This window comes from Phyllobates terribilis, unplaced genomic scaffold, assembly GCF_046119375.1.
Source record: "Phyllobates terribilis strain yellow unplaced genomic scaffold, ASM4611937v1 Scaffold_3__8_contigs__length_932513732, whole genome shotgun sequence".
NCBI lineage: Eukaryota > Metazoa > Chordata > Amphibia > Anura > Dendrobatidae > Phyllobates > Phyllobates terribilis.
Window position 1 is genome coordinate 118,603,392 of NW_027362763.1, and position 16,902 is coordinate 118,620,293.

A 16,902-nucleotide genomic window follows, 5' to 3' on the forward strand; every position below is an offset into this window, starting at 1 on the left:
GCTTAGATGGTATCGCTTCCCACAGGTGGAGCAGGGCCTCAGGGCAGCGTAGGAGGGGGGATGCAGGGCAGGCGAGACAAATCCAGGTCAGAGCAAGAACAGGGACGGACACGATAGTCACTTCAGTACCTTTTACTGGTGGAAATTCAGACACATCCCAGAGCACTGTAGGGTGAAGGGTGCATATCAGAATCCTCCCCAATGAGCGGGTGTAGGGCCTCCTGTTTCTTGCCTCTGCGTAGTAAGTTTCTGACCTGCCTGGAGCTAGGCCTAACTTTGTCTCTGTCCTGCGCTGGCTGACCTTGTGGTAGGGCCTTTTCTTGGAATACACGCTCACAGCTTACGGGGCCTATGTGTCTCCTGGCTCTGTTACGTATCAGCACTTTAGCGATCCTGGGACCTGTAGTTCTCCAGGGATTCCGGTTATACCTTACTGGGTCATAGAGATCCCGGTAAGCTCGGATCCGGTGTCCGGTAATGCTTCGGGGTGAGCTAGTTAAGCTCCTTTGCCACCTATGTACTAACTTCTCCACTTGCCTTCGGCCTTCTCGGGCCCTCACTAGGCTATACACACTAACGGCAGCTTGCCACGCTTCACCGATCTTATGGCGCCGGCACACCTAAGCTCACTATTCAGAGCTACAACTGAGTCTGGACTGTGCTCCACTGCAGGAACTCTCTCAACAGACTTGACTAGGCTGAACTCAACTCTGTATTCAGGTCTGTGCTTGCTGAACTCTCCAGAGGAACTGAACTGCCTGGCTCCACCTTCCCTTTTTATATCCGTAACGGGCTCTCTCTGCTGGTCTGAGGTAGACGGTGGAGATGTGTGAATGTTTATGGGGGCCTCTTGTGGAGGATTCCATCAATGCACTCTTCCAGGATCTGTGATACCAAGCGCAGCTGGGCATCACATTCCCCCCTAGCAAAGCTTAGCACTCCCGGTACATTTTATAACAATAAGAAACATTAACAATCTTCCCTTTATGGGAGGCACCAAGCTTAAACGTTGCATAATAATATCAACAAATACAAAGTGTCCTCAGAATTCAAGTCTCTTGTGGTGAGGTTCCCAAACAGGATGTCCATCTCACAGAGTAGAGTACTTGGTGGTTTGAGGGACCTGTCCCAAACCCTCAACGTAGGCCCTGGGGTGGCTGCAGGGCATGGAGATCCCGAGTTGGACCTCCAATAGAGCCACTCCAGACAGGTTTTCCTTCGGTGGTCACCTAAAGGGGCACTCCTGGGAGCGCAATTATATACAATAAATAGTTTTTGGGCTGCACACAGTCCTCAGCCACGAAGTTCTTTATGCAAACAATAAAGGAATTAATCAGGTAAAGTGTCCATGTCACTTGAACTGTTCAATAATAAAGCAAAGCACAAAATAATATACATTAGTACAGTACATTACAATTTAATACCCCAGGGGTAACTATCTACATTTGTCAGAGGTTAGCTATCTTACTGCTTGTACCTGAGAGGGGGTTTACCTCGCGTGCTACGTGTTGATCTGCGTAGTGCGGTGGTCTGTGAGGTATCAATGTCTGTACTATCAATTACCCTACCAGTTCTACGTGTGACTATGTTGTAAAACTGCCTTAACCTCTCTCTGGAACTGGTAAGTCTACCATTGGCTGGGCCTTCTTGCTCTACTCCTGCCGGGGATCCTTCGTCCGGGGATTCTTCTTGAGCTGGCTCTTCTGCGGCACTAGGCTCTTCTGCAGCACTTACAGGTTCAACTTGCTGTGGAGGGTCTTCTGGTTGTTGAAAGAATTGGAGTATTGGAAAGATTACTGCTCCTCCTAGTTGGGGCCAATCTGCTGGGAAGTCTCCTAAGTCAGTATGGATTACTGCTTCTTTAGGCTCCTCCTGGATAATGAAAGGCACTTCTTCTTGGGGTTTCAGTAGATTTGGACATAACTTTAGATGGTCCCTGGATACTGTGGCAGTTGTCCTTCCTCCATCTCGACTAATTATGCAGGTCTTCTTATTATCAAATCTTGACTTCAGCACAGTGTAGGGTTCTTTCTCTCACTGGTCATCAAGTTTGTGGTTCCTTCTTTTCCTTTTCAATACTATTTCACCAGGTGTGAAAGGCTCTGCGGGTGCACGTTTATTGTAGTGGGCCTCTTGCTTATCCCTCACCCAGGTGAGACTGTCCTCGACACAGGCTTGTACCCTTCTGTACTGCTCTTGTCTGGTCATGTCCCAGTCCTCAGTGGTCACATCCGCTTCTGGTTCTACTACACCAAGCTCCAGATCCATAGGCAACTTCCCAGGTCTTGCACGCATAAGATATGCCGGAGTACAATTGGTGGAACTCACGGGTATGTGGTTGTACAGATCCACTAGGTCAGGTAGTAGGTCTGGCCACTGATTTCTCTCCTCAAGTGGTATGATCTTCAGCAGGTCGATGATGATGTTGTTCATCTTTTCACAGAAACCGTTGGTTTGTGGGTGGTACGGTGTAGTTCTTATCTTTTTACACCCGTACAGATGGCACAACTCCTTAAACAATTCAGCCTCAAAGGCCGGGCCTTGGTCCATCAGCACCTGCTCAGGGTATCCATGGAGTCCGCAGAAACACGCCTGGAAGGTCTTTGCTGCTGTCTCCGCCGTCAGATCCTTGACGGGGGCGACCACCAGGAACCTAGAGTAGTGATCCACCATGGTCAGGGCGTAGGAGTACCCTGACCTGCTGGGTGACAACTTGACATGGTCCAGGGCCACGATCTACAGGGGTCGAATCGTCTTGATGGGTTGCAGGGGTGCCTTCTGGCTGCTGTATTCTTTTCTTCCGAGGCCACAGGGTCCACAGTCTTGGCACCACCGCTCAATGGAGCTGCGCATTACTACCCAGTAGAATCGACACTTCAGCACGGTCTCTAGCTTTTTCCAGCCAAAGTGTCCCGCCTAATCGTGGTAGGCCTCCAACACCATTTCTTGCAGCCCGCCCGGTATTTAATTGTAAATTGGTAATTTGGCAGCTGAGCCATCCATCGTTGTTCCAGTGCTCCTAGCTTGGCTGTTTCAAGATGGGTCAAAGGGTTGTTATCAGTGAAGGCAGTGAACTTGCTGGAGGCCAGGTAGTGCTTAAATCTTTCAGTGATGGCCCAGACCAAGGCCAGGAACTCCAAATTGAAGCTGCTATAGTTCTCTGGGTTCCTCTCGGTCGGACGGAGCTTCCTGCTTGCGTATGCGATTAACTTCTCCTGGCCATTCTGCTTCTGACTTAAGACAGCTCCCAGCCCTTCGTTGCTGGCATCTGTATACAGCAGGAACGGTTGGCTGTAGTCAGGGTAGGCTAGGATCTCATCGCCTGTCAGGATCTCCTTCATCTCCTGAAATGACTCGACTTGCTCCTTACCCCAGTGGAATGGGGGATTTCTGCCTTTGGGGGACTGCCCTACCAGGAGGTCTTGCAAAGGGGCTGCTTTCTTAGTATAGTCTTTTACAAACCTCTGGTAGTATCCTACTAGTCCCAGGAACTGATGCACCTCCTTGAGGTTCTTCGGCTCCGGCCACTTCTGGATGGCAGCGATCTTCTCCGGGTCTGGTGCTACCCCTTCCGGACTGACAATGTGCCCCAGGTACTGTACCTTTCTCTTGAGCAGGTGGCACTTTGAGGGCTTCAGCTTCATCCCATACCGGGACAGTGAATCAAATACCTCTGCCAGGTGTTTCAAGTGGTCCTCGTACGTTCTGGAGTACACTATCACGTCATCCAGGTATAGTAACACAGTCTCGAAGTTGCGGTGTCCCAGGCAGCACTCCATCAATCTCTGGAACGTTCCAGGGGCATTGCAGAATCCAAACGGCATACTGTTGAACTCGCAGAGTCCCATCGGGGTTGTAAAGGCCGTCTTCTCCCGATCCTCCTCAGCCACAGCTACTTGCCAGTACCCACTAGTGAGGTCAAGGGTGGAAAAGTAATTTGCAGACTTTAAGGCAGCTAGGGACTCCTCTATGTGTGGTAAAGGGTATGCATCTTTATGTGTAATGCGATTTACTTGTCGGTAATCTACACACATTCTCATGCTCCCATCCTTTTTCCTAACTAGCACTAGGGGAGCTGCCCAGGGACTACAACTATCCCTTATTACCCCCGCCTTTCTCATGTCGTGCCACATTTCCTTAGCCTTCTGGTAGTGAGCTGGTGGTATAGGCCTGTAACGTTCATTGATTGGGGCATGGTCGCCTGTGGGGATATGATGTTGAACCCCCTTAATCCTCCCGAAGTCAAGTGGATGTTTACTGAACACCTGCGAGTATTCTTGAACCACCCGGTGTACACCCTGTTTTTGATGGGCAGAAGTGGTGTCTGTCCCAACATGGAGCTGTTGACACCAATCCTCCACCTGGGTTGCAGGGTCATTATCCTCCACTTCATCTGGTGAGGCTAAGGACTCCGCCTTGTGAATACAATTGTTATTTACAGCATGTAATTTGGCAACAGTGGCATAACGTGGCAATCTGACCTCATCTTCCCCACAGTTGAGAAGACGGACGGGCACCCTCCCATTGCGTACATCTACCACTCCTCTGGTGGTTAAGAGCGTGGGTCTGTGCTCGGAGCAAAGGGGTTCTACTACCGCCTGGTAGCTCTGTCCTCTAAGACCTATAGCAGCTCTACACCAGATGAGCATTTCACTCATTGGGGGGACGACAATGGGTGTGGGGTCCGTTACACGCACATTACCAATTTCACCTTCCGCTAACCTTACTTGCTGTTGGTACATCAGGACTCGGATCTCCTTCTGCAGCGCCCTCCTCTGTCATGGTCTGGCAGTGTCAGCTATCTGTTGGAGCAAGAACACAACCTCTCCCAAACAGTTACCAACAATGTTTGCTTCGGGGTGAGCTAGTTAAGCTCCTCTGCCCCCTATGTACTAACTTCTCCACTCGCCTTCTGCCTTCTCGGGCCCTCACTAGGCTATACACACTAACGGCAGCTTGCCGCGCTTCACCGATCTTATGGCGCCGGCACACCTAAGCTCACTATTCAGAGCTACAACTGAGTCTGGACTGTGCTCCACTGCAGGAACTCTCTCAACAGACTTGACTAGGCTGAGCTCAACTCTGTATTCAGGTCTGTACTTGCTGAACTCTCCAGAGGAACTGAACTGCCTGGCTCCACCTTCCCTTTTTATATCCCTAACGGGCTCCCTCTGCTGGTCTGAGGTGGAAGGTGGAGATGTGTGAATGTTTATGGGGGCCTCTTGTGGAGGATTCCATCAATGCACTCTTCCAGGATCTGTGATACCAAGCGCAGCTGGGCGTCACATAAGGACTCTGCACCCCTTGCTTAATCCACATCCAGTATTGATCTTGTGTTTCTGGACACACTCATCACCTACGTCAGGCCTAGCTACCACAGGTGACTTGTTACAAGTCGGGGCGACGACTGACTTCCTGGCCTGACCCCTGTGGCTTTTGTATTTTTCTGCTGCAGATCACATGTCCCCTGTGTACCTAGCTCTGCTTTCCTCTCATTCAGCCTGCCTTCTGTCCTTTGGTTCCAATACCCTTTCAGGGTCCTACACCTATATTCCTGATCACTACATGGCAGCATCTGCCCACAAATACCTTACAGCTCATTTCTATTATATGAATCACTCACTCTCCTTACATTCCTCCTCTCTTTAAGCTCATCAGTACTTGGATGAGAAAGGTTACTTATGCTCTAGATGCTCCTTGGCGGTGGTCTCAGAGTCACCAATATCCAAACACACTCCTGTGTCTGCTGCATTACATACTGCCATATGAAATCATCTTCCGCATACCTCCTGGGTGAAACACCAGTGTTGGTACATTCAGATCTGTGAGGTCCCTCCTGACCTGTCTCTTCTGGGACACTGAGGCCCTGAAACACTCTTCCTGTGATTTTGACCTCTACCCTACCCTCTAAGCTAGCCCCGGTCATTCTCTCTTCATCAGACACACATATCGGTAGCATGTAAGGGTGCCGCACTCTCTCTGGTGCGACGTCTTCTCCTTTCGGGGTGTACTCTCCTTGTCACTCGATGAGGAACAGCCTCCGATGCGTAGTCCAATTTTCCCCAAGGGTGCTTCACTTGAACCAAAACTCGATTCCCCAGCTGTAATGGTGCCTCCTGCACAGGAGTTACTACAGGATGCCTTTTCCCCTGGGGCTTCTGTACAATCTTAAGTCTCAGTGTTTCTAACCGATGTTGGTGTTCCCACACCAAAGTTGTGGTGTTTATCTACGTACTATCTTCCTCTGGATCAAGCTCTAGCTCAGTAACCTTACGGCTGTTACGTCCAAACAGCAACGTGTAAGGCGTGTACCCTGTCGTAGCATGAACCCGGTTACTGTACACCCAGACCAGTTCTGGTACAAATTCAGGCCATTTCATTTTCCTGTGTCACGGTGTAGGGGAATGCTGGTGAGGAAATAGCAGATACGGGCTGGGTGAGCAGGGAAAACTAATCTGTCCCTATACTGGGAACCCTGAATAGCCCTGACCCCAAAAGTATCTCTGATGGTGAGAAGGTTCGGGTCTCCACCCTAAGCCCTAACTCCTCCACAAGCCCTGCGCTAATTCCCCAAACCTCCCTCCGCAGAACAAAGGTACAGCAATCTCAAAGGAAAGGACTTCAGCAGCACAAACGAACAGCACTGCACAGCACGGCTTCCAGGTATAGAGTGAAACTCTATCAGCTGCACCACCTGGTGGAAGGCGAGGCTACTTAAAGGCTAAGGGGAGGAGACACACAGAAACTCACATCCACCAGGACATGGCAATAGAATTGGCATGAACCCATGCAGTACAAGAGGGAATTTCACAGTTTAAGTTACAGCGGCATCTAGAATAGACCGCAGACACACAGCGCTAGACAGCGTGTGACATCCTGTCATCTTCCTGTTGTCCTCCACAATTCTCAGAATGTAGATAAAGTTCTGTTGAAACGTTCACAGTCCCCATTTCTCTATGGGTGGTAGGGTGTAGTTCTGGAATTCTCAATGTTGTACAGTTGGTGCAATTCATCCATGACTTTTCCATGAAAACAGGCTCCCATCTCAGAGTGAATTCTTTTTGGACACCCGTATACGCAGATGAAGTCATGACAGATGGCACAGGCTGCTGACTCGGCTTTTTGATTCCCGGTGGGAGTCATGACTGCTAACTTATTAAAATGATCCATCATCACCAGACAGTACAGACAACCATTATCGGAGTGGCTGATCTTGAGATAGTCCACCATCAGCACTTCCAAAGGGAAAGAAAACCTCTTCACCTATATAGATGCTCTGTGTTTAGGGGGTTTAGTCATCTCACCCTGATGGGATTTCCGGTAATCTTCTTTCACCACTTGATTTACTTGTGGCCAATACAGAAGCCGTTGTAGCCAGTGGAAAGTTCTCTCTGTTCTGAAATGGGTATCACTCTCATGGACTTCCTTCTTCACTATGGGCTTCATTCCTTGTGAAATCATTAGCAGATTACAATGAGGCAATCTGGGCTACCGCCTAGGGCCAAAGGCACCGGGGGTCCTTTGGCCATATTGTCCTCATTATAATGGTTTTTTTCACCACTGTCGGCAGTGGACATCTCCGGAGAGGGAGCTTTCCTAAAGCTCAGCTGCCAGCAACTCACAATGGTTTGCTGGCATCTACAAGGCTATGTGTGTATGTGCTCTTAGGAATAACAGAAGCTTTGGTCCTCTCCTCCACTTTTGGCTGAGATTTAGAGGATTAATCGGAGACATAGAACCGCTGTTCTCCACTTTGGACTCCAACCCTTCAGATATATGGTATATGATGTATAGTATTGATATACCAAAAATATCAGTAATAATCAATTAAATTCTAAAAGACATTAATCAATTTAAAATTTGTATTTATTTAGTTTAATTAAATCTGGCATGGAAGGATGAAGACGTGTTCTTGGAGAAGCCTTCAACTTTAGCAGGTGTTTCTTGCTGGTCAGGAGGCCACGAGTAGATGGTTCAAATCCTTCCATACGGGTACAGCATTGATGGTGGACATGCTGTAGTTTCTTCAGGGCGCTAGATGTGGGGGTTTTCTGTCCTCGAGATGTCTAAGGTGCCCTGGTGACAGCAGGCAAAAATGCATCTTCCTCTGACAGTGCGAGCAGCCCTGGATAATCCATGCCGGCAGAATGATATCATCCGGCGGAAGATGGAACCTATGAGAAAAGATGTAAAACTAATGTAAGTAATGGGACTCCATATTAGAGGGTACTACTGTGGTGTCACTGTGGGAGAACATTAGAGGAATCTCATCACACAGAGGGCAGGGATCATTGTCAGTCATCATACATGTGACAATCCCACCACTGACAGATAACATCTGCTCCACATGACTTCTTCTCACTGACATCATACAACAGGGAGATTATTGTCACACTTACCTCGCCTACTTTCCCCCTCTTCTACTTTCTCTGTTTTTTCTTGTCTTCTCAGTTTTAGAAAATATTTTCTTTTCTTCTGAACTGGAGATTCTAATCAAAAAGTCAGAAAAAAATATTAATTATAAACTTCTAAAATATTTTCTTTGTATCTATATAGAGTTATGCAATTGATTAATATGCACCTGTAGCATTTCTGTGTGCCGCCATGTGGTGACTCCCCAAGGAAATATGTCCCCTTATTATCATGACATACTTGCAGCAAGCCACTGTGTTATCATATAATCAGTTAGATTAAACTTCAGTGTAACTTTCAAGAGCACCCATCACCAGATCAAAAGTTTCTGAGATTCACTCTTATCTTATGTCTGCTGCTCCCCTGAGTATTCTGATATTTGTTTTGCTAAAATCCACCCTATGGTTTTTTCCATGAGGGTGTGGCTCACAATTTTATATTGCAGAGCAACCTAAAGACACGCCCCAGAGGATCCTGTGAGCACCGCCCTCTTGGAAAAGACCATAAACATTAGCACTAAATAAGACCCATAACTCAAAAAACTGAATACTCAGGGGAGCAACGGGAATAAAGTAAGTAATTTTTGAAGCCTTCATGTGCTGATTCACATTATAATTTTGGATTATAGGCTATAGTTGGATGGCCTATAAACCTGTACATACCTGACAATGAGGACGAGGATGACTCGTTGTTTTTAGCAGTGAAACACTGATTGTCTCCATTAGTTTTGGAAGAGGAAGACTCTTTCTGCCTGTTTGGTAGAAGAAAGACCAGTAAATTAAAAGTAAAAACAATAGAAAAAATGAAGAACACCTGTTTGTGAGGCCAATTAGGACAACATAGAGGGGATACCCTGCCCACGGCCTCAACTAGTAATATTGGCCTGTCATGAGCTGGAAATGAATGGCTGGTCACAATGATCAGCTGTTATTGCAGTGTTATCACAAGCCAGACGCACAGAGATCAGCAATCATGGGGTGGTGGATGCTGGATTTAGATTTGTGTTACTCGTGTCTTGTATTTGGTTCTGAACATACATCAAAACTAAATCTCATAATAATAATAATCTACTCACATGTCTGAGTGTTTTTCACTGTTCTCTTGGGAACACTGTGGAGGTGACATAGGCTCTACATTGGTCATCATCCCGGTATTGGTGATATTTAGCTAAAACACACAGAGAAAAATAAATTGATTTATTTTTAAGCATTTTTGTAATTATAGGTTTTAGACATACTATTAGCCACATACTTACTTTACAAAACCTTTGATAAGATGATACAAAGTTTTTTATTTCTGGCCAGTCATTGTCCTCTCTTGTGTCCGCCTCATCTGAATTCATGTGTCTGCTACAACGAGCTACAAAGTACAAGTGTTATCAGAGATAATTAGTATAAGACCCGGTCAGACATTCACCCTGTTATCACTAATAATGATGAGAACTTATCTTCACATAAAATGAAAGGCAAGACACACAGCAGTTTTCTGCAGATGACGTCTCATTTTACTTACTAATAAAGTAGCGGGTGTCCTCATCTGACTTTAGCTCAGGAACGAACAGGGGCTTCTGACTTAGAAGGTTGTCAAAGTCTAAGTGATGCAGAAATGGATGCATTTTGATCTCATTTGCTCCTCCTGGAAAAGGAAGACAAGAAAGAATGTGATAGAGTCATTTTTAGAGAAACTGCTCCATATCGGTACAGTTTATGTTAACCTGAACTGAAGATGTAACAGCAGACATGAAGGAAATGTACTGAAAGTCACAGCATGAAAAATGGGGAATGGATAAGTAGGTAGATTACTGAACCTCATGGACACAACCATTTGTCTGGTCACAGACGTGTAATAAGTCATAATACTATTATAATATTACCTGTCCCAAGTCTATCTGCTGGGTCTTTTCTGAGCAGCTGAGTGATGATGTCCCGAGCATCAGGTGGAGTAGAGTATTTATGATATGTCAAAATTAATTTATCTGTTATATAGAAACAAATATTACAGGAAATGAAACGTTTTCATTTATTTTTATAAAAAATGTCCTTAATAAGGCTAGAAATTAAACCAGAAAACCAATGAAACCAAATAACAGTGACATCACAAGCATTCAGATTATTTTACTTACCCTCAAGGACACTGCGTAAAATATCTCTTTTTAAAGCCCCTTTAAATGGTGTACATCCATAAAGAAATTTATGTAGAGTGATCCCTACTGACCACCAATCAACGGGCCTTCCATAGCCTTTCCTTTGGATAATTTCTGGGGCCATGTAACTAGGGGTGCCAAAAGTCTGGAAACCAACAGAAGAATGAGATGATAATCAATAAATATAATTGCGTCAAATAACATCAGTGCAAACGTTTTATAGAGAAATTGTCAGAGAAAGAGAAAGAGATGAAATCTGTAAAGTACAAGACCTTGTAAGTAAAGCCTACCTCTTCATCAAGGAACTCGCTGGTGATGTCCTCAGTTGAAGCCTTGTAGATATCTGAGCTTGGTCTCATGAGGCCGAGTTTTGAAACCCCAAAATCGGTGACCTTAATATGTCCTGTTGATGATATCAGGAGGCTGTGAAAGAAAGAAATGGTGTCAGACCCAAGTAATTACCCATAGACTGTATAAAAACTATAATTTTTTTTCCCCTTTATTATACTACTGGGGTCACTTACTTGCCAGGCTTCAGGTCTCTGTGCACCACACCATAACTGTGCAGGTATTCCACAGCAAGTACCGTTTCCGCAATGTACATACGGGCCAGGGGGACTGGTAAAGGACCCCTGCGCTTTATAAGACTGGCACAGTCTCCTCCTATCTGAGAAAGCAAATATGAGAGGCGAGGGTTTGTTTCAATGTAAATTACACATGATGAGGGTGAATATGAAATAAGTGGAAATATTGGGACAAGATGGCCTATATAGAGATATACTGTGTAATGTAGAGCGTATACTGTATACTATATGTTGCCATCCATGTGGGCACATTGTGGTCATATATAGGTGCTAGGACAAAACAGACGTGGGCTGGATACAGATACAATGGATGTGTCCTACCTGGTACATACTCCATGACCATACACAGATGAAGTTTAGTAGGGAAAGAGCAGAACATGGAGGCCACAAAGGGACAATCAGCGAATGCTGAGATGTCCCTCTCCAGAAAGGCCAATTCAAGTCTCTTTGGCTTTTTCAGGTTCTCCTTGTCCATTGTCTTCATAGCACAAATCTGGTTTGTGTCTTTATGGCGCACTAAGTGGACGGCCCTGGAGAGGAAGAAAATCCATGATTTATTACAAATTCTTATTAACAGTCCATCTATAGACCTCATCAAATGATCTCCTGTACTAATGGTTAATACTAGATGTGAGGCCATCACTATAAATCCATGTCTAGAAATGCATAAAATAATACTCCATAAATGATTATCAATGGAGGGTCCACATCCACGTCACATCCTAACTGACCTGACAGATAGATGTGGACAGTGATGTGGTCTCCTAATTTCTCTATGGGAATATTACATGGGCAGGACACCGAGGCATCATCATAAGGAGCCCTGGGAAATAAATATTATACCAAAGTAAAGCTCACCCAAAGGCTCCACTGCTGATCAGTTTGATCTGTTTATAGTCGCTCTTACAAGGATTTCTCTCTGGGTTCAATGATCCGATCAAGGCCTAAAAAGGAATAAGAAATGACATTAAGACAGAAAGTGCAGGAGAATAAAAGCTCAAGATGCAGGAACGTCTCCTTTCTATATTATGTCCCCACTGATTACACTGTAGAGAACGTAATACAAGCCGGACCCACCACAGACCCCATTATATTATAAAGGGAAATCCCCCATACACATAAATCAATACTGCAGGGAAGGATAAGGGACATCACACAGAGGGGGCAGGAAGAATAACGCCATTATCACACATAATATGTCTGATCTACATGACGAACAGTGATATCCCATTGTCATATGGGATATAATATGGGATGTATAATTCACACCCGTCATCTAATGATATACAGACGTCCCTCTGATACTTACACTGGCAGATTCCTGGATGATTTCTGGTGTCTCACATATTCCACCATCAGTATTTGCCGGCACAGTTATTCCTAAAATAATGAAGAAACGTTATTTATTAAATGTCTATATCAGCACTTAATAACCAAAAGAAAAGGAAGTAAAAAAGTCAAATATCAAAAAACATAACAAATTTTATTGATTAATCAGAACAATTCATGATAAAAAAAATAATAAGAGAATGTCAGACACAGAGAACGCTCTCTCTTTCAAACCAAGAACAACTGATCAAAATCACTTCAAAACCTATTCATAATGGTATTCATACAAGTTTGTGTCTGTTTAGAATGTAGAAGATATAGGAACAATCTGTAGTCCTCAAAATTAATAAGACAAATAAAAAAGAGAAACCTGCACAGTCTGGGAGGGTGGGAAGCAAGACCCCGACATGTGTTTCGCATAGGCTTCTTCCAAGGGGTATTGAAGAAGTTTTGCGTAGGCTTCTTCCAGTGGGTGTGTAAGAAGCCTACATGAAACGCGCATCAGGGGCTCACTCCCCACCCTCCCAGACCATGCAGGTTTCTCCTATTTATTTGTTTATTTATTTATACAGAGGATGAAGAATAAATCAACATATTCTTTGCCGTTCTCAATAACGAAATATTTGAATGTAAAATATTAGATGATCGTCTTACCTTCTATCAGATCGGAGTTTGGCCCTGGCTGACTATTATCAGGGTCAGCAACATTTAGGTTTTGCCCCTCTGCGGAGTCGCCTTTTGATGTTTCCTGATGGATATAAGATATACAATTAATATAACATTTCTCAAACACTAGATTACCATATATATAAAGCAGGAAGGATTAAACCTGGATTTACTTGACAAGTTCAGTATTGGACGGACAATTCACGGCCGCTCTATCAAGTAAATTTACATTAATATTTAAGCGACTTGTATCTACAACTGTTCTCTAATAACTTCTATCAGAACTGCAGCATTTACAAGGAGGAAGATTGTGATGATGGAGTGAGACAGAGGTAGAAATACAAGCTCCGCACCGCTGAGTACAGACTGTCACCACATAGGATGGAGCCGCAGAGACAGGCTGCCATAAAATATCCTGTGTCTGCCTGGAGCGGAGAGAGGAAGGCCTCTACCATCATAAATCTGACCTTCTGCTATATGACTGGTAATCTGGAGAAGATCAGACAACAAGGACATGAGATGTAGAAGATGATGGATCCTTACCAGACGCTCCAGTGAGTAGGCCGGATACTCCAGTACAAGCAGGACATTTTGGGCCAGCTGTTTGAAAAAGGCCAATTCTCCACTTTGGGATTTTTCTTCAGCCTATAAAGATGAAAATAAACAAGAAATGAAAATAATCAATAAAATTCATGAACATATATGGTATTGCCACGTTTGTTAAAGTCTGATCTGTTAAGATAAGTGTTTATTAATTGTGTTAATTAATTCCCTAACACCGAGAAATAAAATCAAAACGCTAGATTTACAGGTTTTTTTGCTCACCTCACTTCACTAAAAAAATGTAATAATAAGTAATTAAAGCACCGTATGTACACAAAAATGATATCAATAAAAACCTGAGTTCACTGCGCAAAAAAAGGCTTTACTTAGTTATATCAACAGAAAAATTACAATGTTATGGGTCTCTGAATATAGTGACACAAAGAACCATTTCATCTCAATTGGAATTTTTTTCACCTTGTTTCAATACAATGTATGGTAAATAGGATGGAGCCATTGAAAGCTGTAATTCATCCCAAAAAAACAAGCCCTCACATGTCTATGCCAATGGAGAAATAACAAAGTTATGGCTCTTGAAAGAAAGTGAGGAAAAAATGAGAGCAGAAAAATGAAAAATTCTGTGGTCCATAAAGGGTTAACCAATCCTATTCCCTCCTCCCCCCGCATCCAGGACCTTCCCACCCCTAATTCAACTAACCCTTTAGATCCCACCCTCTCCTTTGTCATGTAGCCTGATTTCCCTGTTTTGACTCCAGGCTATTCTTATCTGGGTATTTGGCACAGGTTAAACTTAAACTTGTATTCCATTATTATTTTCCATTATTATTATATATAATTTGTGCAGATTGTCTGCTACTTACCTGGTGTACTAATGTCCAGATGTTCTGCTGTAAATGCTCAAGATATTCTGAGCTTATACAACCTTGGTGGTATTTGGTCAGGCAATCTCTCACAAGCTCCATAACCAGCCGGTAAGTGAAGCTGAGGACGCCATCGGGTAGTGGTAGCACAAAGTCAGGGTCATAGGTGGTAAGAATCCCCTGGAGTAGTGCTAACACCTGAAGTCTGTCTGGAGGAATTCCAGACATTTCAAGTAATCCAAGCGCGGTTAGTATATGACTAGCTATATGGCTTATCACACCAACAGCAATGACACCGGAATGTCAAAGTGACAACAGGAGTGTAAACACTTGTAGAAGTAGTGATGGTTAATTGTGATGTCATAATGGAATCTTGTGTTCTAATCTTAAAGGGGCATCTTACCTTATAAGGAAGTTGCCTTGCAACCCTTAAGTAGGGAAAAATATAGGCTCAGCATCAGTATCTGTTATACACAATAAAAATTATAGCGTTTTGTATCAATAAGAAATTCCGATTCCAGCGCTAACAGAAATATCTTTCTGTGGGAACAGGGCATGTGGGGCTGGGGCTGCATCCAACCCTGGCATATGAAGCACGCTGGCCCATGTTGCTCTGCCACAACCACTTCCAAAGATGGGGGTCTTTATTACAAATATGACCCTGCCTACCAATGGAGAAAATCAAAATTTACTACTCCCAATAATTCCAGTTTTTAAAGTTGGCAAAATAGGTCTCTTTATAATATTAATAGTAACCTCTTGACCCTCCTTATAATAATAATAGCGCCCATCTGGTTCTCCTGATAATATTAAAGGGAATCTGACAGTGGCATCAACCCTCATAAGCCATCTATATGGGCATTTAGGTCATAGAACGTTGAAGAAACCGATACCTTGATATCTGCCATCTGATGTCTTATTCCACAGAAATCCACATTTTCTTTTATATGTAAATGAGCTGTTAAGATCTATGGGCCGGACATAGATCTCCCTGAGAATCTGCATCCAGAGATTATTTTCAATGGAACAGGTAGTTATCAGTGGGAGACATGTACATCAGGAGAGTAGACGGTCAGTCATTACATGTGTCATACTGGAAATGACTCTTTTCATTTATAATAAGCCCTGGATGCAGATTCTCAGGGAGATCTATGTCCGGCCCATAGATCTTAACAGCTCATTTACATATTAAGAAAAAAAGTAAATTTCTCTGGATTAAGACATTCATCAAATAGTGGCTATCAAGGCATCACTCTATTCAACTTTCTCTGACCTGCATCTTTATGTAGACGGCTTATGAGGGTTGATCTTACTGACAGTTTCCCTTTAATAGTGTGGCTCGGACCTCCTTATAATAATAGTGCCCCTTATGGGCCTCCTTATAATAATGATAATAATGGTGACTACCTGTTCTTTTTTATTAAATTAAAAATAATAATGCTCCGTCAGGCCTCTTTATAATAGTAATATTAATGATAAAAATATTAGATGACCCCACACGGTTTAGGGAAAGTGTCACTGAATGCAGAAGCCGGGTCTAAGCTCCTAATAAACACTACCCACCTCCTGCCCTGCTGTGTTATTACAGGCTTTATTCCCCTTCAAGCCTAAGCAGCAGAATGCCGGTATCTCCTCTTACTGCTCCATTTCACCTGCTGTCAGTAATGCAAAGTGCCTGGGCCCTGTTTTAAAGCCTCTTGCTAACCCCCTCCCACCATGTATCTAGTGGTAGACCCCATATTAATATAAGCCCCCTACATACCTTGAGCTGCCCCTCTCCAGCTGTCTTTTCTGGAGCTGATCCCAGCAGGTATGGCTGACAAGAGGCTTCAGCTGGAGGCCTTGTGCTTCAAGCAGCATTGTGGGGAGGAAGGATAGCTGTCCTGACTTCTGGCAAGGCTTGCAAGTCTCCTTCACGGCTGGACTGGGCATCTGGCAATTCTGTCAAATTCTGGCTTGGCCGGTCTGGCAGTGGGCTGCATCGATCCGCAACACTATTAACTGTTAACAATTATAGTGAAGCAGAGAGCCATCAGCTCCCTGCTCTGCCACTTAACTAAGGCAAGCCACAGATTGCTTCCGGCCACAGGCAGGGACTGCAAGGGATCGGTACCACGTAATGGACGTCAGGCAATGAGATGACATCAGAGACTGTAGTGAGGAGGAGCACATCACCACTCGGCATGGGAGTGTCGTGAGGAAAATATGAGTTTATTTCTATTTTTTTGCAGTCACTGCAGGGTACTAATATTATTACAAGATAAGATACCTAGGGGGGCACTAATGTCTCATAAAGAGGCCAAGGAGGGTGACATTGTTATTACAGGTTGTCCCATGGGGCTCT